Below are 23596 nucleotides of genomic sequence, written 5' to 3' on the forward strand. Positions count from 1 at the left end.
AATTTGGACTTTGATAAGAGGAAAGAGATTTGCAAAACAGATTAACTTTGATAGCCTGTTGTTTACTTTTAACACATAATTTTAATTCTATGATATCTAAAAAGGTAAAGGTTCCCATGCTCGAAAGCCAGTCGAATCCGACTCTAGGGTTGCGCTGCTCATCTCCGTTTCAAAGCCGAAGAGCCAGCACTGTCCGAAGATGTATCCGTGGTCATGTGGCCAGCATGACTAAACACCAAGGTGCACGGAACGCTGTTACCTTTCCCACTGAAGTGGTCCCTATTTATCTACTTGCAATTTCTTGCTTTCGAACTGCTAGGTTGGCAGGAGCTGGAACTAGAGACAGGAGCTCACTCCGTCATGCGGCTCCCGGGTCTTGAACTGCTGAACTACCGACCTTCCACAGCCTGCAGTTCAGCATCTTAACCACGTGAGCCACCACAGCTCCACTCTATGATAACTACATCTTAGTTAAAGAGATTGTGATTGCTTGTGTGACACTTTTGCAGTAGTAATTTTCATGTTTTATTACTAAGATAACAGAGATGTATCAACAAATTTATACTTCTGTATTGTGGATCCTTGTTATTCTTTATTTTAGGTTACTCCACTACCCTGACCCTGTAGTTTTGTAGATATTATTATTATTATTATTATTATCATCATCATCATCATCATCATCATCATCATCATCATTATTAACAACAACATTGCAAGAGTGCTAGTGTTTTAAGCATGTTTTATTTAATGTTTTTAAAACATCTTTAATTGTGTTTGTCTGTGTCCTATATAAAGTTTATATTTCTGCTACCTGGCATTACATTTTATGACCCACATGGCCACATGGCCCAACAAGGTCTTATTTATATCAGATCCAGACCTCATAACAAATGAGTTTGACACCACTGCTCTAATGTATAACCATCTTGCACAAAAAAATATACATCTGAATTCCTGTCTGTTAGGGTCTGATAGTGGTCATTTCATGTGTTTTTCACTGCTGAGGTGTGTTGTCAAGGGTACTTGTTTCTATGTCTTTCTAAATACCCATTTTGGGAAAGAAATTAATACACATCTAACCGAAGTAGTGATATGCCTATGCATTTTCAGCCACAAATTATGCTCTCATAAATGCAAGATAATACATAGCTCTAATCAATCAAAGTTTTATATTTATTCTGAAAATATTTTACAGATTAGAAAATTGCTCTGATATAGCAATAATGGTGCAATTCTCTGTTTAGACATAGTTTCAGGTTGCATTAAGTTATAAAAACAGCATCTGAACAAGAATTCATAAATAAAATTACCTCCATATATGCATCAGCAGGAGCCAGTTGGCAAGATATTATTTTTAAAATGTTTTGTTATAAAACATGCATGATGAATTAGTCATAAAGAGTCAAAACATGTAAAATTAATGTTCAAAGATGTAATGTATTTTCTGATTCTCTAGCTATAAATTAGTTCAAATGGCTTTTAGCTATGAGTGATAGTGTTGTGCAGAGCTGAGATGGGCCTGTCCTACAAATTGATACTAATGGCATAAGAGTTATTAAGCAAATTAATATAAAATTTTATGACTGGGGCTTAATCTTACTTCAGTGAAAAGTGGATCAATGATAAAATGCTTCTCTAAACCATGGAGATAGTTCTGTTTAAAAAAGTCTTCATCCCAATTCTATAACTGTTTAACAACAGTCCACATCCATGTCAAAATACTTTATAATTTTAATCTTGCCTGTATTATGAATAAAAAGGCATATCCATAAGAAAATAATACCAGCATTGGGGGGAAATACTTAGCAATGCAAAGTAAAAGCAAACTAATATCTCAAGTAAACTCTAGGTTAATTCTGAAATTGTACTCTGTAATATGGCTGCGGTGGCTCAAGTGGTGAAGACACTGAACTGTAAGCTGTGGAAGGTCGGTAGTTCAGCAGTTCGAGACCCGAGTTGCCACATGATGGAGTGAGCTCCCATCTCTAGTACCAGCTCCTGCCAACCTAGCAGTTCGAAAGCAAGAAATTGCAAGTATATAAATAGGTACCACTTTGGTGGGAAGGTAACAGCGTTCCGTGCGCCTTGGTGTTTAGTCATGCCAGCCACATGACCACGGAAACGTCTTTGGACAGCACTGGCTCTTCGGCTTTGAAACGGAGATGAGCACTGCAACCCTAGAGTCAGATTCGACTGGCTTTCGAGCAAGGGAACCTTTACTTTACCTTTAATGTGGGAATAAAAGGGTGGTTGGTATTTATTCTCAGTTGAGGTTCTTCTGCCTGCAGAACCTGTATATAAAATGTCCAGTTGTAAATATGTGACAGGTTCTTCAGGTACATACTAGTGACTGGCAAGTTCCTCATAGTCAAGTTTGTATGTGTTCAAGTAAAATAAACAAATAAAAGTAAGTGATTGCAGCTCATTTCCATTCACAATGACATCATGAACACAATTGCAATGATGGCTTCCCCACCACCAGTCCCTGCCACCAGTCCTCCTTGTCTCCCCCAATTTCCCTCAAGGTAACCAGGTGAGAATTCAAGGAATTGGGGTGTTCTCACAAGAGCACAAGTCCCTAGTTCAAGACAAGGGATGGGCACAAACTGGATCATGAACCTTTGTGATTAATTTTGGCCGGTTTCTTGGTTTGCAAACTGCAGCCTGGCTATGAACCTCCACAAACTTTTAAGGCAGTTTGTGGAGGTTCATGGGGAGCAAAAAGCAGGAGTTGAAACCCCTGCTTTCTCCTTCCCATGAAAGCCACCCATGACTCAGCTGTTTTTGACTCAAATCAGCTGAACCTGCTCACACTGCTGGCTGTGCAAGAAAGCCCCTTTAAACAGCTTAGCCACAGGAACATTTTGCTGGTTGCCCAAGAAAACCCCTTTAAACTTCTGAGCTGCGTGGCTTAGCTGTTTAACGGGGCTTCCGTGGGCAACCAAGAAAATTACTTTAAACAAATGAGCCATGGGAGCAGTTTGCTCCGTGCAGCTCAACTGTTTAAAGGGGATTTCTTGGGAAGTACTGGCTGCCCAAGAAAGCCCCTTTAAGCAGCTGAGCCATGGGAGCTGGCTGCACCTGCAGCTCAGCTGTTTAGAGTGGAAACAGCTGAGCAGCCTCCTCCCATGGCTCAGCTGTTTAAAGCCTGAAACAACCTAGCTGCAGGAACAGGCTGCCCCCCACAGCTCAGCTATTTTGGACACAAGCCTCATGAACCCAGTTTGGTTCGTAGGCAAGCCAATGGGATTCATGGGGATTGTATCACATTTTTGTGGTTCATGCCCGTCCCTATTTAAGACCTGGGTGCTGACACACAGTTTCAGTGTCCAGTCAAAAGTGAAAGCAAGGATAATATAGTTATAGTGCTTCCAGCTTCAACTGGATGTATCCAGGTTTTTGAGCCCTACAATGTCATAAGCTCCCCTTGCTTTTGACTCTTGTCTGCACTAATTCAGAAAAGGGAATAGCAGGGAAAACTCACAGCTTTGCCAAGCCAAGTCCATTGTGTCTTTATTTGACCTGAAGATTGCTGAGCTGCAAAAAAATACATTATTTGAACCACTCAGCTCGGCAGTTTCAGTGCCAGCACCAGTGCTTAGAACAGGGTAGCTTGTAATTCAGATGCAATTAGAATACTGACCACTGAAGAAATTAACAGCAGGAGCTAGCAGTGGGCAGTGCTGATCACAAATTCTTGTTGAGCCATTCCCAAGAGTACTTTTTCACAATGTCTAACACAGTGAATGGAGCTGAAGTGACACTTGTATCCATGTGCAGGGCAAAAGCATTATGGAGAATGTAGTAGCTCACATATTACTGCATTCTTTTGGGAGCTGGATGTGTTGCTATAGCTTCATTGAGTTCATTTGTTGGATTACAGTAGCAATTCCGCAGATGTGCATGTATAAAGAATATAGCTGCCACAACATCTCCAACATTTGTCTTTCCCTAAATATGCATACCCAATTTCACAGATAGATTTGTGAACTACTATGTCACATATTTTATTCATATGTTACTGAAGTTCATGAACACAGAGATTTTTCATTATTGTCTCTTTTTTGTTCATGTTTTGTTTTTTTAAATCCCAGTTTCTGATACAGATCCTCCCCACTCAGAATAATACTGCATTCTATGCTTATTAGTATTATTACTATTATTACCAGGGCTCATTTCGAGCCAAAGCAGGCCAGAGCGGCACTCTGGCAGTCAGTGCCAGTCCCCTCCCATGGGCGGCTTGGTAGAGCACACATCATTACTGCCCAACGACCCGCCCAGCATCATGGGAGGTGGCTCAGCCTCAGTCTCAGCCCCACTCTTGCCGGCTGCGAGCGCACATGCCGGGGCCTGATAGGGAAGGCGAGGAGGGGGGGGTCTGAGGTGGGGTGAGGAGGGAGAGCCGCACTGTCCCCTGCCCCTGTGGCCACGAATTAGCACCATGCCGAGCCTGTGCCACAGCCACCAGGCATCCCGGGCACACCAGAGAGGAGAGGCGTGCATGTCGTAGGGTAGTCCCGAGGCATGGCCGCCGGGTGTCAAAGCCAGCGCGACTCCCCTCCCTGGCTCAGCTGCTGTAAGGAGCCCAAGGGTGGGCAGGGGAATGAGGGAGGACCCTCAATGACTTGTGGGGGGGCATCACATTTTCCCCTTCCCCATTATTTCATATTTCCCTTCTCTCAAAGTGCCCCCTAGCCTGGGCAGGGGAAGGCCTGTTGAGACTCCCCCTGGCCTTTCCTGGCCCGCCTGCCAAAGCAGGCAGGCCGGGGAAGGCCTTTCAAGGAGTGGGGAGGCATTTAAGTGCCTCCCTGAGCCTTCCCCCACCCACCTGCTGAAGCGGGTGGGTGGGTGGGTGGAATCCTGTTGAGCCCCACCGGCCTTCCCTGGCCCACCCTCTGCACACCTACACAATTCAGCGACCGCTCTCGGGACCAAAAACGAAAAAAAAGCCTACACAATCCAGAATGCTCTGTGAGCAGTCAATCCACAGGAAACTACGACCCCCAGCATGCTTTGGGGTGAGCTGTGTGCACACACGTGCTCAGAGTAAAGTCCTGTGCTGGCCAGGTGAGTGGAGATTTACCTGCGGGGAGTTCGAAAAGCTGAATTTAGGGAGGCGGGAAGGCGCTTCTTCTTTGGTGGGATGCTGGGTCCCAAGAAGGGGGTGAGATAAGCTTTGCCAGCACTGCAAAATGGTGTTTTCCAACTTGGAAGATCTCTTTTAGTGAAGCCCACCCTCCTGCAGCTCCCAAATGTAGGTCTGCTTTGTACCTGGGATGACCAAGGGTGGTTCGCTGCCCCCGAGGAACTTGCAGATTGGAAGAGATGGTGGCAACCGGGGAGGGGGATGAATGTGGGTCAGCTCAGTGACACGTGCTTAAAACTGGCATGGATCTGCTTCTAGGAACAGTCGTGAAGAGGGGAGCTGGGTCGCTTCTTCAGGAGGGAGCAGGATCAAACAAATATGAAATAAATAGAGGCATGCAGGTGTCATGTTAAATATGCTTCATGAAATGTATTCATCTTCAAAGTATGCTATGAAACTACCATGGCCAGGTTGCTGAGAATCCTCTCCACCCACAGATGAGATGGGGGGGTTCTCTTCTGTACACTTCTGCACACTTGAACTCGGCTCCCTCTTCCTTTGTTTCCAGCTCGCCCTTGCTTGAATTTTGCTGAAGGATGAAAGCTTTTCATTAGACCCTCTGTCTCCACCATTTCCCCTTAACCTTGCTGTACAAATATAGCAGGGATCCTGGAGGGCATCTTTCCCTCTGGACTCCTGGCAAGATACTTATTGACAGAATTCCAGCAAGTTTCCCAGAAAACCTTGACAAATCCCCCCCCGACCTTTTACAAACAATTCCTTCCTGTATTTTCATGCTTGTTGTAGGGTAGCTTCCGGTGATATCAGGGGGTGTGGTATATGCAAATAAGTTATGCTAATGAGTTGTGCTAATGAGCTCCTACACCTCTTTTTCTATGAAATGACCCTTGATTATTACTATTACTAGAATTCTACCATTAACACTGATAACCGTTAATACTGATTCTTCTCCCAGATATTCTGCCCAGACATTTAGAAAGACAGCTAATAAATGTTTACAATAAATAAATGAATAAAATAAACAAATTCCTGGTCTACATCAGTTGCATATAAATGGCAAATAGTATATAAACAAGTGGAGGACCCTCAATGACTTGTGGGGGGACATCACATTTCCCTCTCCCCCATTATTTCATATTTCCCTTCTCTCAAAGTGCCCCCTAGCCTGTCTTCTTTTCCTGCTTCCTTCTCTCCTTCCCACCCACAAACCAACCTGTATCTACACCCTCATCTTCAAATTTCACTCTTCCCCTCCCTGGCAGCTTCTAGTGAGAAAGTTGTACAGTCTCCTAGGCTGGGTCCAGTTGCATGGAGGGAACATGCAAAGACTTGCAGTGGACACCTCAGTTTCCCCTGTGTCCCCCTCCCCACACTATTTCATATTTTGCTCCTTCTAGCAATCTTTTTTCTGCTTCCTTCTCTCCTACCCACCCACCCACCTACCTTTTATCTTCCTTCTGTCTTCAGCTATATTTATTTATTTTATTTATACTCCACCTTCCTCCACAAAGCAACTTATATCATTCTCCTTTCCTCCATTTTAGTGTCATAACAACCCTGTGAAGTGGGTTAGCCAGAGAATGTGTGATTGGCCCAAGGTCACCCAAAGAGCTTCCATGGCACAGTAGTGATTGGAACCTGAGTCCCCCAGATCCTAGTCTGAAACTCTAACCACTACACAATGCTGGCTTTCCTGGGGCAGGTGTTGAAGAGTAGCAAGCAGCTAGTCCTAGGTGAGTCATGTAAGTCATGTGGTATCAGGTCACCCGGTTGTTACTGCCAGGCCTGATGAGTCCTCCCTGAAAGGTTAAAACAGCACTGAAAAGGGCCCTCTCCCTTGCCTTTTACTGACAGAAAGGGTGTGGTCACACAACAAGCTGACCGTGATCTGTTCCCGCTATAGATTTGATCAGGGATATATTTAGCGGGTTCAGATGATCACACATCCCTTGCCCAATGACTTGCATCATGCAACGAGGCTCCAGGTACCATCCAGACAGCTGCACTGCCCAAGTGGTGGCACGGCACAATTTATTTTTTTAAAAATTATTTGTGCATGCGCAAACCATGGCTCCCGCTTGGATGCAGCATTTCCCCCCCCCCCGAACAGTGAAGAAAATGAACTACCGACATGTAACCGAGCGCTGTTTTATGTGCGCTTGAGTGTTTATGAATTTAATATATCCAGCGCAGGATTGGTCATGCACACAACAGTGAAAGCTGGGGGGGGGGAACTACCACAAGAAGGATGTACAGATGACCTAATTGCATTCATAGCAAGAGATGGCTGTACAGATAGGAGAAATTGCAGATCCACAGTGCAAGCAGTAGGAAAGTACTTGATTTTCCCAGTGTCGGAAAATGGGTTAGAAAACCGGGAGGATTGCGGGGGTTAATCCGCTTTGATACAGGAGACAGAATCAGCTGTCTGATCAGCCCTTTTAAATGTGATAGGGAACAGTTGTGAAACCTGATCAAAATGACCATGTGACCACGACCAAACAATAATATTTTGGTTGCCTAACAACCACCACAATGGTCACTGGAAACAGCATTAATTTCTTAAAGTTACAGGTGCTATTTCTATTATTTTTGTAGGTTTTAAGCCCCCCCCCTTTTCAGGTTTTTTTACAAATCTTTTTTTCCCCCAGGTTTGTAGAAAGATTGGTCTTGTCTGTTCATGGGTCCAATCTCTGGATTTAAGTATCCACAGACGTGGCTATGTTGTAAAAGGTAAAGGTTCCCTTGCTCAAAAGCCAGTCGAATCCGACTCTAGGGTTGCGGTGCTCATCTCTGTTTCAAAGCCAAAGAGCCATCGCTGTCTGAAGACATTTCCATGGTCATGTGGCTGGCATGACTAAACACCAAGGCGCACGGAATGCTGTTACCTTCCCACTGAAGTGGTACCTATTTATCTATTTGCAATTTCTTGCTTTCGAACTGCTAGGTTGGCAGGAGCTGGAACTAGAGATGGGAGCTCACTCCGTCATGCGGCACCCGGGTCTCGAACTGCTGAACTACCGACCTTCCACAGCCTGCAGTTCAGCGTCTTAACCACTTGAGCCACCACAGCTCAAGTGGCTATGTTGAGAATTAGATATATTAAATGGTGTAAAAGTGGCATGAAAAAAATTGAGTACACCAAAATAAAAATAAGGAAAACAAAAAGCCATGGCAATATACAAAAGCAAAAATAAACACAAAAGTTTATAATCATGCCTTCCTAATATTTTGTTTTCTGTGTTGCATTTCACATCGTTTAAATAGAATTTCCTTACATGTTTATACATGTTCACATTCAAATGCATTGTGAAGAGCCATTCTAAGTGATGACATCATAAGTAGGGCTGCTAAGAATCCTGTTCAGGACTATTCCATAAGGCTGAGGTCCAGAGAAGTGTTCTTAGGATTTCCCTGTGAGACTGATGAATAGGGACTGGTGTTCAAGGATGGAAAGAATTTAGGGGCATCTGCAGGCTCTGTAGACTCCATAATCTCTCTGCATCTAAAATACATTTTGTAGGCAAATAAATAACTCAGACTATATTCATGGAATGCATATTTTATCGTTCTGCTGCAAACAAAAGGTCAGGCTTTGTTCACAGGCAATCCCTATAGCTGGAGATATGCCTCCAAATTCTACACACTTCCATATTGCAGTTGCAAATGGGCAGATAATCACATAAGGTTGGATCCAAAGGCCTACTTCTACTTGTGGAGAAATCTTTTGGCTTCAAATCATAATCCAGACCATACATGAAGGCCTAAATAGATAATTTATATTTATCTGAACACTGACATAGGAAGGCTAGAAGCTGCACTAGAATGTCACTCTCACATTTTAGCAGGATGGATGGTTGTGAGATATATGATTTTGGCTTAAATGACAATTTTGACATATGGAAAAGTCACATCACCTCCACATATTCAAGTGTAATTCAAACAAATACAGTTCTAAAGATACTGTTCCATTCTTACTGAGGTCCTTGGTTGCAGTGTGGCCTTGGTAGGAACACATCATCAGAGGAAATATGTCAAATCCCCTGCAAAAGTACAGAATAATTGTGGTAGTGCTTCATTTGGTTTTCCCTTGAAAAATACAAAATACGAAAATGTCAAATGGGGGCCAGTGTATTTGTCAGACATTGTTTCTTCACTCAGTGCATTTGTTTAAAAGGGATCAAATCCAAGATATTGCTATAAAGTTAACATTGAAAGTTGGTTGGCATTTATTTTAATGAGCTCCAAGATACAGTGAAAGTGCCTATATAAGTGGCACATTTCTTTTGTATTTCACAGATGTACCTAGTAGATAAGAGGTAAATTTGAATAATTTTTCACAGATTTTGTAGCCTTGAGTAAGTATGGTTGCTCCTTCTATGAGGTCTTCATAAAGGTCATTACAATTGTAACATTTACTATGTTTTACGTAATGGGACTGCTTAAGAGTATGTAGAGTATGCTGTTTTACTTGCAGCTGTCCTCACCAGCAATACAGCACAGATACATTAAACACACAATTCTAACGTGTGAAATATGAAGACTATTATACACACACTCATGAAAATATACATAATTGTTGCTCTCACACAAAACCTTTGCGTACATTGCACTTTTTCAGAGATTCCTGAATTTCTGATTAGAACTTTACATCAACCCTAGATGAAATGTATAGGCTCTAGACTAGGGAGCCTGTATGCCTGTCTTCCCTGCATATTATGCAACATCTGAATTCAAAGCAACTTGTCTTCACCAAAGATGATGACACTGTATGGAACTCTAGATCTCTTGTTTGCTTTTAGTATGATGCTTTTGTTTAATTACTTGGTTACTTTTTAGTCTGACTGCAGAATCCAGTTTTTCTTTTGCACCTGCTCCCCCCCACACACACACACAAACCAATTGTCAACAGGGGAACACAAGTGCACTGACCATATGAACTGGAATATCCCTGTTAATTGAAAGATACACTGCAGTTTCACTCTGGAGAGCTTTTTAAATGATGAGTCAGAATGCTCTCCTGGAGGCCCAGTATAGATATATTTTTATTACAGACTTGGAATCTTAAATTTCCCCCATGGGAATCTTAAATTTCCCCTGAAGAAGAAGTATCTCTAAGTCAAAACTTTTTAGTTTACTACCTCAATATCTTGTTTCTTTGTGAATTCTCATGACACAATCAGCCCCAGCCCACAGTTTCTTCTTCTTTCAGTAAATAATGGTACTAATAAAAACTGCCAAATGGATGAAAGCTGGAGAGTTTCAAAAGACCAGTTGGCTGTTCTTACTACTTTAATGAGCAGCATGAGAACTGTGAACCTTCTTTGGAAACAAGCTGTCAAAAACCAACCCCACTCCTTACCTAATTGAATATGATTCCATATACAGTTATTACTTCCACTCTTCGCTTAAATTGTCAACTGGTAGAGCCAAAAATTGACAACAGTGAATGGCCTGTATGTTCTGATTTTGTTATTAGCCATTGTAGGAAATCACAAACTGAGAAGAACCTTCAGTTCCTATAAGCCTAATCGTGTCTAAAACAACAGTGTAGAAATGAGAAAGGCTATAGAATTTCCCTAAAAACAAACCATCATGAAGGAAGGATCAATATATCAATCCATCATCTTGGTTTAAGAACATTCTACTAATGAGGCCTATGGTCAAATTCTATTTCAGTTAAATGGCCACTTGATTTGTAGTTGCTGTTGATTATGGCGACTCTTTTATGACAGACCCATGTACTAAATTGTAATTGAGATCCACCCTACCACCCTTTCAGCTTTGCTGTTCAGTCACACAGTCGAGTCCGACTCTTCGCGACCCCATGGACCAGCTCCTGCCAGGCCCTCCTGTCTTCCGCTGTCCTCTGAAGTTGGCTCAATTTCATGTTCGTTGCATCGATGACACCTTTCAGCTTAGTGCACTCCAAATTTTCTCTTAACATAAAAAGTGACTTCTGAGGCCTTACTTGTGGTTAGTTTTAGGTGTGATCTTGCTAAATTATCTTCTGACCAAGTAATGACAATCCTAATGATAAATATATAGTACATATTTTCTATCTTGGGGCATATACCTACACTACAAATTTAAATTGTCTGCAAAGAATCTTGTAAAATACAGTTTAGTCAAGCTTCTGAGAAATATGTTATAGAATATTAACCATCTGAGAGAATTTTATGAGAGACGATGTCTATTGAACTAGTGCAACAGTTTACTATAGAATAAATTCATGCATGGGTGGTTGTTTTATTATTGTTATTAATTCCAAAAGGGAATGATTCATTATTGGGTTGCTTCCAATGCTCCGTCTAAGCTGTGGAGTCTTGTGAGCAAAAATTCGACTTTGTGAGCGACTGGCATTAAAGTTGTGAGCAAGCGATTTGGCTACTGCATAGATCACTTTGCTCTGGAGCCATCCTTCCTGAGCTAAGACAAAAATGTGTGAGCTGGAGGCTAAAAAACTGTGAGCTAGCTCACACTAACTCAGCTTAGAGGGAACACTGGTTGCTTCATATGGTTTTGTTTCATTATTCTTTCTTTCTCTATTGTTGATTTGTTTTCATAGTTCGATTTTGTTATAATTCTCAATTGGTTTCAATGGAAGATGCCCTCCCTCAGGTCTGGACCTTCATAGTTTTCCATTCAAATTGGACAAAACTTGCTGTGGAAGGAGAGTCTCCAAAACTCCCAGGTTGCTGAATTTCAGACTCCCTTTTTCAAGGCAGTAAAAGGCACCCATGTTTAAAATTAAAGTTTATGGGGAAACTGACAGCAAAGATTCCACAGAGAGCATTGCAGACATTTAAGTTTGAAGAACCATAGCACAAGGAAGAGGCAGACTGGAAAGGCAAGGGCATTTGGTGGCACAAGGAAGGTAAGACATCTTGGCAGGCAAGCAGCAACAGGAAGACCTTGAGGTAGTTTTGTCTGGTTGGGAAATAAGATTTGAAGAGCAGCAGGCAAGTAACAACTACAAGAGAAAATTTGGCAGAGCAGGGCAGGCATTGGAAGGAGAGAGGAAGGCAAAGGCCTACTCCATATCCTTCAGAATTGGAATACCTCACATATGTATGTAAACTTAGTGGCTACAGCTTGCAGTCAATCAAGAGAGCCCAAAGACCCTCTCCCACCTCTCTGTAAGGACCACTGAGCTCCCTCCATGCCTTTATTAGTAAAATACTGCCTGTCTTTTAAAAGTGAAACCAAAAAACTGTCACAGAGGCTGCAACAAAGAACCCAGAACAAATTGAAGGAAAATGTGTTTCTCTTGTTCATTATAAGCTGTTCAGATGTGGAATGTGTTCCATTTTCATAATAATTATTTAAATTACAAAACACCCCATTTTCACAAAGATTGTCATTAATAATGGAAGAAATGCACAAGTCAATTGTAGATGGGTGTCCTCAACCTTGCTAAGTATGTGGGAACTAATTTCATGGGTAGTGGTCACCACTACAAAATGGCTGCCATAGACAATTAGACCAATCACAAAATGACTGTCATGAGGGGCAACTGCAACCTGTTGAGAGGTTCCAAGGCAATCATTTTCCTGTGATGGGGACAGATGTTTTCAAATAAACTCTCCTTGATAATCCAAAGGTGATATCTCCTAGATTCTTCTAAATTATCTCCTGCTCCAGTCAAATGGAGGCAAGCCAGGACTGGCTTTTGCTGTGGAGAACTGATGCTTTGGGGGAGAAGGAAATCACACCAGGATGCCTTCAGGTGTCATGCTGGGAGTTACTGGAATAGGAATATCAAATAGTTATATCATGAAACCTAGATACAATATTAATGTTTGGGTCCAACAGAACCAACAGAGGTTCTGAGCATATGACTTTACTTTGAATATGTTTATTGTTTTCATTCTTTTATAAAAATATCTGTGAACATTTTTGGTTTTGTTTTTTTTTAATACGATTTTTATTATTTCAATTTACAACACAAAAACAAAACATAAATGACAATCTACAACGATTGTCTAAATCATACATTAAACATAAATACTTAGATGGTCCTCTATAATCACCAACTGCAATCATCTACAATATCCAAACTATATCTTAAACATAAACTACAAACTACAATCATCTATGTCATACAATTACTTGTACTAATTTAGAACTTACTTATGGATACTCTTGATTTTTCATGTCTGTTTAAATATCTTTATTCTGCCTTTCCCAACTATTTTCATATCTGATCATTTCTAGCAGACATGTGTTGCCTGACTCTGCCCTTTTTCAGTTTCTGTATTAATTTACATTTATTCCTGATTCTCAGATGTATAATTAGAAATACTTTCCATTTTTCTTGAAATTCTAAAATCAGTTTGTTTTGTATATAAGATGTTAATTTTGCCTTTATTGCATTATATGAATATGTGAACATTTTTGTTGAACTAGTATCTACAGCTTGTTCCCAGCATAACTAAAAGTGACTAGGCTTAATTTATCATAAGTAGGTTTTTACTGCTTTGAAAAAATAAGACCCTTGTGTCTTCATATTCTTTCATTTTAAAAAATGAATAAAATGTTAGATCCTTATTCATTTTTAGCTGAGGCTAGGCTTTAAAAATGAAATCAACTACATGGCCTGAAATTATCAAACTGGTTGAAAAGAATGGCCAGTGAGTACCCCCTTGCCCAAACCAACTTACCTGCCTTTCTGTACATTTTTATTGCACTGAACTGATTAGAATTATTGCTTCCTTTTTACTGTGGGAAGAGAAACATTTGGCTTAATCACATTAGCTTGCACAGCTATATTTGAAAGCCTGTTTTCTAAAACTAACCAGAAATTGGCATTTTCCTCCAGGTTCTTGACATATTGTCTCATTCTCTAGTGCCCTCTTGTGGATACTCTGATGTCCCTGGTATTGAAAGAGCTGTGGGCCATTTCAATAGCAGAAATAAATTGAACACTGAACTGTAGTAGTTATGACAATAGGATGGCTAAAGCAATGAGAGTTATAGGGGGTCATTTTTGTGGTATTTCTGAAATTGAACAATATCAAAGAAATGCAGGATATTTTGGGGAAAGTGTTATGACTAAGTAAGAATTTCCAAACAGAACTCATAATCATTTACACTATTTACAATAAGAAGGAAATGTGTGGAGTGGTCCCTTTAAATGATTAGTGACATTCCTCAGAACTGTGTGTTGTGAATGAAAAATATATATGATTGTTGCCAGCACCATTTGTTATTGTAAATTAAGTAAGAATTTTAGTAGCAGACCATATGCATTTAACAGGTCAAAAGCACTTAACTGATTTTTTTGTAAGAAGTCCCTTTCACCTAGAAAAGATGTAAAATTTCATTGACATCAAATTCTGAGGCAAATTTGGAGGGTCTTGCTGAGCCGAAACAGATAAAAAGAAAATCTAAGGGAGATTTTACTAAGTTGGCTAGTGCACTGTATATTTTTATAAATAAATATTTTAAAGGAGCATTGGGCATTTCTGCATGCTCGACTTACTCCTGATTTTCTTGGCAGTTAATCTACAAGCATTGGAATCAATTAGGGTATGATTCTTCTACACATCTGCCCTCCTTCTGCATTTTCACAGTCATGGAGCCAGTTTATTTTTTTCTGCATGTGCTGTAAATAATCACGGTTTTCAAGGGAGGGTACATGTTAAGTCCAGTGCTTAACAAATAGTCAGAGTGATTTCAGCAAAAACTCAAGTTTAATCTTCAACACGAACACTTCTCCAACACGGTACAACATCTGATAGCCCGAACAGCTTGTCCATAGTAGCTGCTCGGTATTTAAACATTTCCCGGCTAATATAGCCACGCCTACTATACATGTAACAACCAATGCGGTTGAGCGAATAAGAACCAATCACCTTTGTTCCCGCTTACAGCTTGCTTGAATGTGATTGGACACTCTTGCCTTGGGCTTGAATCCCTGCCCAAGACGAAGCTTAACATTGCTTCCCTATGAGATGTTTCACATCATCTTAATGCATTCATGGCAGCTTCTGAATACATTACAAATCCCTCCCCCCTATGCAAACACAGTCATGAACAATCATAATCGCTTAGGTAAGTCGGGGCACGACGAATTCTCTGAGACCTACGAGGTGGACTAGGCTCAGGGCACAACTCTGGCAGTGGCACTTCATTTGACTCTGGGACCGCAGAGTCAGGATCACTTCCGTCCGGTTCTGTGGGTTCAAGAGTAGGGGTCTGCCCTGCCTCTTGACCAGCACTGTGGCCCTCAGGCACTTCAGCACTCACCTCCTGTGGAGGTCTGGGAAGGTCCTCGGGGTCTAGGGACTCAGCTGGCTGCGAGATGGAACGGTCAGTTGCCCACCGCTGCCTCAGCTGGTCTATGTGGCGCCTCCACTTATGACCATCTGCAAGTAACACCACGTACATTTGTGACCCAATTACATCAACAATAGTGGCTGGAAGCCACAAGTGACCACTGGCATAATTTCGCGCAAATACCTTTTCTCCCTTGTTGTATGTTTGGACCTTGGGTATTGCGCTCTGCTGTTGGGGCTTAAGATCGTTAAGGTCTGGATGCAACCGATCGAACAAGGTGGTCAGACGGCACCCCATCAGCATTTCGGCCGGGCTGCGGCCAGTCGCTGAACATGGGGTAACATGCTGGCGCAGTAAAAATGAGGCCAGTTTTACCCCCCAATCACCATACACTAACTTGGCCAGTGCCTCCTTAGTCGTCCTGACCATTCTTTCCGCCTGGCCATTCGCACTGCCCCACCCCAAATGGAGATGCATCAGCAGCCAAAACTAACAACTTTTGGTCATCGTAGTGGGTTAACACAGCATTGGAGGACAACAAGGCTTTGACACCCTCAAAAGCCTGCTCCTGCTCAGAACCCCACCTCCATTTTGCGTCCTTGTGTAGGAGCGCATGTAATGGCGCCGCCACCGATGCCTTGTGAGGCAGGAAGGTGTGATAGAAATTGAGCAGTCCGAGGAAGGACTGCAACTCCTTTTTATTACAGGGTCTTGGGGCATTCTTTATTGCGGCAACCTTATCATCTGTGGGGTGAACGCCATTTTATCCACTCGGAACCCTAGTAATTCTACGCTAGGGACACCAATAATGCATTTCGATTGCTTAACCTTTAAACCAGCTTCTTTGAAGTACTTCAACACTTCTCTGACCCTTTGCATGAGTTCTTCATCGGACCCCCCAGCAATTAACATGTCATCGAAGTATGGTACCATTCTGGGCACCCCCCTCAGTAGACCTTCCATCAATCCCTGGAAAATACCTGGGGCAACATTTACTCCGAACTGGAGCTGGTTCCCTTTAAAAGCCCCCCTGTGGGTGACAATTGTTTGGACTTCAGCTGCTTCCCTGGTCACCGGCAGCTGCTGCTTGGGCAAGGTCAAATTTTGCAAACACTTTGCCTCCCCCCAGGGACGCCAGAATGTGGCTGATCACAGGGACAGGGTATGAGTGCTGTTGTAAGGCCCGATTAATGGTGCACTTATAATCAGCACATATGCGCACCGATCCGTCTGGCTTTACTGGAGTGACGATGGGTGTCTCCCATCTACTGAACGGAACAGGTTCCAACACACCCTGGGCTATGAGCTTGTCCAGCTCAGCTTCGATCCTCGGCTTTAGCGGAATGGGTACCTTCCTACACTTTAAGCGGATCGGCGTCACCGAGGGATCAAGCTCAAAAGACACTGGGGGCCCAGTATACTTTCCAAGACCGCCCTCAAATACATCAGGGAACTCATTATACAGTAACGCCCATTTATTTTGCATTACATTATTCACACCGGTAATACCAATGCCTAGAGGTTCAAACCAATCTAGACCCAAAAGATTTACTTGGTTTCCCTCAGCTACTAGCAATGAAAGCGTTGCACATTTCTCTTTAAATTCCACATTAAACATATCCCTCCCCGCCAGAGGTATGCACTTGCCCTGAAAATCGGACACCTGTATGTCCACCGGCTTCAGCCGCCGTCGGCTTCTGGTGGGGAACAGCCGCTGCCACGTGTGGGAAGACAACATGGTCACTGACGATCCCAAGTCGACCTCCATGCCGCATGGAACGCCGTCGAGGTGGATGGTCACGTGGATCTTCCCAGTTCCTCCGATGCGACGAACCGAAGGCTTGGATGACAGACTCGATGTCATCTGACAGCTGGCCTCGCGATGTGCTGCTCGGGGACGTTGATTCCTCGATGGTGATGCTTGAGGAGAAAACTTGGTTGCTCTGCAAGCACGAGCAATGTGGCCCCGCCTACCGCACGTTCGGCAGTCGACGTCCTTGGTCCAGCAGCACTCTCGAGGGTGCTTCCCGCCACAACCGGTACATGATGGGCTGGTCATAGTTCTCACTGGGGTCCGCTTGTTCGCTTGCCTTACGATTATGCAGATGTCACCTTGTGCGCCCTCACACTCACTGTCGGCCCCCTGGTGGTGGACGTGCAGCTCAGTAGCTGCCAGGCGTTGACACACCTCCCCGGTCGATTTTTTGGCTGCTTCTGCGGCGATGGCCTCTGAGTAGGCGACTGCCCAGGTCAATGTTGTTTTTGCGAACAACCGCTGCTGCAGCCGCTCATCTTTCATGCCGCACACCAGCCGATCTCGGAGGGCCTCTTCTACGTCGGTAAAGTTGCAGGGTCTTGCAGCTTTACGCAGAGCTGCCACATACTCTGCCACCGTTTTGTTGGGTGCTTGACCCCTCTTGTAGAAGGCATGCCGGCACGCGATCTCTGACAGCTGCAGGGGGAAATGTCCCTTCAGCTTGTCTGTCAGCTCTTTAAACGAAACGGTCTTGATGTCCGCTGGGGCTACCAGGGACCAGGCAATATTGAATACGCTCTTACCACAAGAGCTCAGGAGGGCGGCCCGCTTCTTCTCCTCCGTGGTGATATCATTCGCCTTGAGGTGGAACCCAAACCTTGCCAGGTAAGCGTCCCAGTTCTCGGTCATTGGTTCGAATACCTTGAACTTCGGGCTATTGGCCATCTTCGCAATCGCTGCCACCGGAGCAAGTGGTGCCTGTTGCTGCTCGGCCACGGCGAGCTGCTGCTCGTTGTTGTCCGTCGTGGGGTTGGGACTAGCGGGGCTACCTACCCGCACTAGAATCCCACCTTCGTCGCCAATTGTTACGTCCAGCGCTTATCAAATAGAGAGTGATTTCAGCAAAAACTCAAGTTTAATCTTCAACACGAACACTTCTCCAACATGGTACAACATCTGATAGCCCGAACAGCTTGTCCATAGTAGCTGCTCAGTATTTAAACATTTCCCGGCTAATATAGCCATGCCTACTATACATGTAACAACCAATACGGTTGACCGTATAAGAGCCAATCACCTTTGTTCCCGCTTACAGCTTGCTTGAATGTGATTGGACACTCTTGCCTTGGGCTTGAATCCCTGCCCAAGACGAAGCTTAACATTGCTTCCCTATGAGATGTTTCACATCATCTTAATGCATTCATGGCAGCTTCTGAATACATTACAGTACAGTTGTCATTGGTGACATCATCAGTGGTGTCGGAGCACTCCCTCTTTTTATTGTTTTGCACATATTTGTATTGAAGTACTGATATCATGGCTGATTTTTTAGAGATGAAGAGAAAGAGAGAGGGTGCCCATTGATACATGCAAAGCTGCTGGGGGGAAGGGTAGCATTCTTGGGGCAGAGGGGCTGCAGCTGGCATTTGGGGAGGGTCAACACAAATCCCCCCCATGCCTACCTGTGTTTGGTTTGGGAAGCCTAAAAGGGGAGCAGCTCTGCCACCCATCTGTTTATGAACAACATGTGGAACTGCTTTCAAACTACGCTGGGTTTTTTCTGTTGCTAGAAGTGGTCACCCCGCTGACCTTTTAAATTTTTTTTAAAGGCACTAAAATATTGTAATATTGATATATTATTACAATGATAGGTTTAGCAGGTTCTCTGAATTCCCAGCTTTCATTTTTAAAAAGCATAAGTCCACAAGGGAAGGGGCTAGAGATTTTTTTTTTAAATGAAAGTGGGTATTTTGAGATCCTGCTAAATCTAAATGTTTTTTTGTTGTTGTTTTCCTTCTTTTTTGGAGTATACACTGTCATGATCTGGGCTGTGCCACCAGAGGCCCACTAGGCCCAAGGAGCCTGGCTAGCAGTAGGTGAGGCTGGGCCTACAACTCCCAGAAGCCCCTGGGAGGTTTTGGAGCCAAAATGGACCAATAGGAAAAGAGGAGGGCTTGGAATAAAAGTTCTGGAGCAGCAGGAAGAGTTGTTCTTTCTTCCAGAGGGCAGAGCCAGAAGAAAGGCTGCTGCAGGGGAAAAACCCTCATCCTGGGGAAAGGGTGAGTAGTGTAAGGCCACTTGAGATAGTGAGCTAGGGAAAGTATATTTAGACGCGTTAGGGCATTTGATTTCTTTTCTTTTCACCCACTTACTGTTATTATTCTGCACCTTGTTGTTTGACCTCCTATAAAATAAAGCTTTTCCTTGTTTTACTCTGCCTGGTCCGCATGCCTGTTATTCAGCCAAAAGGGAGGTCTGAAGGTCTTGAGAGGGTACTCTGGGCCTTCTCAAGGGAACCTAAATCCAGAGTGGTGGCAGCGTCGGGTGACACCCCACCTGAGTCGTGACAACACTTATATTGATATAAGGGTTGTATTTGTTGTTTTTTTTAAAAAAAACAACCCTGGAAACCAAACCACTCATCTTCAGTGAGGGACAAAGAGAGTGGTTTGATGATGACAACAGTCCAATCCTATAGCGATTACATTTGCTCTTAATAGGAATTTTTTTAGTGCTTCATTTAAATTCAAAGGTCTATTCAGGTCACTTAGCACAAATATTTCTAGATCAAAAAAGAATGGCAGTGTCCATAATCAGATTATTTTTCCCCCCCTTTTCGTTTCTCCAAAGGAACACTATTGCATATTGACATAACACAAGGAACACATTTGAATTTTCTTTCCCACAGGTCTATCATCTATCATTAGTTTTGGTTATGAGAATTCTGAGATTTGGCATGAATACCTAATACGCTTTTGAAAACAACATCCTAGCCTATGTGAATGTATCATGAAATATGAACTGTTACCTCCTTTTTCATGCATGCAATACTTTACTTATTGGGATCTCTGAAACATCCATCTATTACATATTTTTTAGAGAATAACACATTCTGTCAGTGTATTTAATTCTTTAGCAAAATTGTTTTTTGCTTGAATGGTCTGTATCTGAGGAAGGAGGATCGGAGCTCCCGCCCGCCCGGCAATGCCGATGGTGGGCGGGGGCTATTTTGCCGCCTCGAAGAATCGGGACGGCAACAAAGCAGGACGCTGCATCCTGATGCGGGGGGCGGAGCCAGCCATTTCAAAGGGCCAGGTTCCACTCCTGCACCTGGCAGTTGCTCTGTGTGCCCGCCCACCCTCCCGCCCTGTTCTTAGTGCAGGCTGTTGCTAGTCACCAATGGGGCTAGGTAGGAATTTTTCACTTCCACCCTGATTGGCTGAATGGGTGGGGGCGTTTTCGCCTACCCTACACTGAGGGCAGTGGACTGAAGGGATGTTGGAGGTGGACAATGTTTAAATAGGTTGGTCACTTGGCAGGTTTGTGCAAGCAAAACGGAACTGGTGAGCACCTTACGGCATATCCCGTTAGGGAACAGGGGGTCATCAGGAACTGCCTTCGGATTTCAGGGTCCGGGGTGGGGAATGGTGATCACCTCCACTGGGAACCTTTTAGGCCAGGCTCCTCCCTGCAGGTTGGAAGGCTTCAGGGGTAGGCGCTCCTAGAGGACAATCAGTTTGCTGGGCTGCTGGTCAAGAGCCAGAGAGTTGGCTCACGATAAGAGCTGGGTGACCCGCCCTTCAAGGGCAAGGGGGTTGGTCAGGGAGTGATGCCTGTCTTGCCTGTTCCATGCTTGCTTAGTTGTTATTGCTGCAATGTTCTGTTAAATAGTTAATAAAGTGGCCCTTGTTTTATTCCAATCCGTTGTCTGTCTCATTATTCTGGCTGGGGGGGCAAAGTTTGTTATTCGAGGTTCTCGTTCAGAAAGTAATAATTTGCTAGAGGTCTGCCATTAACATGTGGTTTTGGTTTCACATAAGTTAAAATCATATGGATGGTTACTCATATGTGCAATCATATGGATGGTTACTCATAAGTCTCATTTTATTTAAGGGTGTTCACTAGCAGGTAAGTATTCTTAGGATGGCAGCCATGGTGTAATATGTTTTCTTCCTGCATAATCCCATCAAGCTCTTCTTCATGTTTCATAAAGCAGCAAATGGCAATTAACAATACTTAGAAAAGCTTGCTATACGTTCTCTCTCTCTCTGTGTGTGTGTAACTGTAAAGAAAATAATCTAATCTACATTTCTAAGAGATGCTAATTACATACTGCATATTAAATCAAGTCCACTTGGGGAAAGGTTTCCTTAATTAATTAAATTAATTAGCAGAAAGGCAGAAGAGAGAGCTATGGTTATCAGGAGAAAATCACCCCTTTGGGATATTGCTATGCACTAGCAAGTACTGCTTCAACTTTGTAGGATGATCGCGGAACAACTTTTACTTAATTTTAACAAATGAGTCCTGAATCTTTATCCCTCCCCCCCCATTTTTATCTAAACTGGGCTTCCCCCTCCCCCAATTCTAACCAACCAGACAGTCCAGCAATGAACACCTTTGCATGCTCATCTCACCAATTAAATAAGATTGTCATAGGAGTTTTGTTTTTTTTACCATAAACCTGCTCTCAAATTATTTTTCATTAAGGTAGTAACAACCTAGAAAAATGGACAAAATTGTCCAGTACAATGACAAATGAAAATGTCGTATGACATCATTTAATATTCCAAATGATAACGGGACTTTTTCTAGACAGCAGGCCTAGCGGTCTGACTGTGTGTATGTCTGTTAAGTGCTATCAAATCACTACTGACATGAGAATGCTATGAATTAATTACTTCCAAAATGTCCTATCATTAACAGCCTTGCTCAGGTCTTGCTGTGGCTTCCTTGTTTCAGACAAACCATCTCATGTTGGAACTTCCTCTTTTCCTGCTGCCTTCAACTTTTCCTAGCATTATTGTCTTTTCCAGTTTCTTCTCATGTGACCAAAGTATGATAGACTCAGTTTGGTCCTTTTAGCTTCTAGGGAGAGTTTAGGCTTAATTTGATATAGAACCCATTTAGTTGTCTTTTTGGTGGTCCATGGTGTGTGTAAAGCTCTTCTCCAACAGCATATTTCAAATGAGTCCATTTTCTACCAGTGAGCTTTCTTCATTGTCCAACTTTCACACCCATACATAGTAATAGGGAATACTATAGTATGAATTATCTTGATCTTGGTCACCAGTGACACATCCTTATGCTTAAGAATCTTTTCTAGCTCCTTCATGACTGCCCTTCCCAGTCTCAGCCTCCTAATTTCTTGCTTGCAGTCTCTCTTTTGGAGCTCAAGAATAGAAAATCTTGAACACTTTCAATTACTTCATTGTAAGCCTTAAAGTTGTGTTCCTCCTCAGTAGTCATTACTTTTATATTCTTGATGTTCAGCTGTAATCCTACTTTGGCACTTTCTGCTTTAACCTGCATCAGGAGTAATTAACCCTTCACAGACTACCAATATAGTCTCACAAAACACTGAGCCCTCAGGAGAGGAAGCCCAGTCAAATTTCTCCCCTGGTTTAGAGAGGAAATGAGAAAGAAATCACTGGTCTAGGGCAACAGGCAGCTTCTTCATAGGCTACTGTCCTCTCTGCTAAAAGAGACAGGAGTCTCAGTACAGAGGGCAGCCCTCCTCCTAGAAATACAGGCCTCCCAAGCATAGTGCCAGAAAAAAGGTGAACTATTAGAACAGGAGAAAGAAAAGGGTGCCTGTCATTCAATCTAGACTCTTCCACCTAATCTCTATAATAGAATATGGGCTAAGGTCATGAGGGCACTAGAGTTTACATATACTCCAAAGATACAGGAAGACAAGGAGGATCCTGGGTTCTTTCCTGTAGGCTCTGAGAAAGCCATTCCCAAGTGTGCCGCTTCCTGTGTCATTATATAATATCATTATGGCAGAATGGGAACACCCAGCCAATCCAAAGTCTGGGAAACCCAGTGTTTAATAAACTCTGCTCTCTTATTCCAGGAGCCACAAAGAAGTTCAAACTTCCTATGGTGGATGATTCAATTAACTTATCAGCGTCTACTTCTCTATTTCCCGTGGATGCTGATGGACTCCCAAAAAAGACAAGGGAGTTACAAAGGCACTGCGTAGAGTTTTTTTTTGAGGCGCCTGCCATCTCCCTTAGAGTATCAGCTATGGGATCCCTGTTTGCTCAAGTGGCCTACCTGTGGGCCTCAGAGCTAACTTCTGTAGACAGTGACATACCAAAGAGCCTTAAGGATGAGCTAAAACAGATAGCTCTAGCCACAGCATTTGCGGCAGAAGCCTCTTTGGATGCCATACAACTCACAGCGAGGGCTATGGCATGTCGTGCAACGGCCAGGAGAAATACGTG

Source organism: Gekko japonicus, unplaced genomic scaffold (genome assembly GCF_001447785.1).
Source record: "Gekko japonicus isolate JY-2015 unplaced genomic scaffold, Gekko_japonicus_V1.1 scaffold380, whole genome shotgun sequence".
Taxonomy (NCBI): Eukaryota; Metazoa; Chordata; class Lepidosauria; order Squamata; family Gekkonidae; genus Gekko; species Gekko japonicus.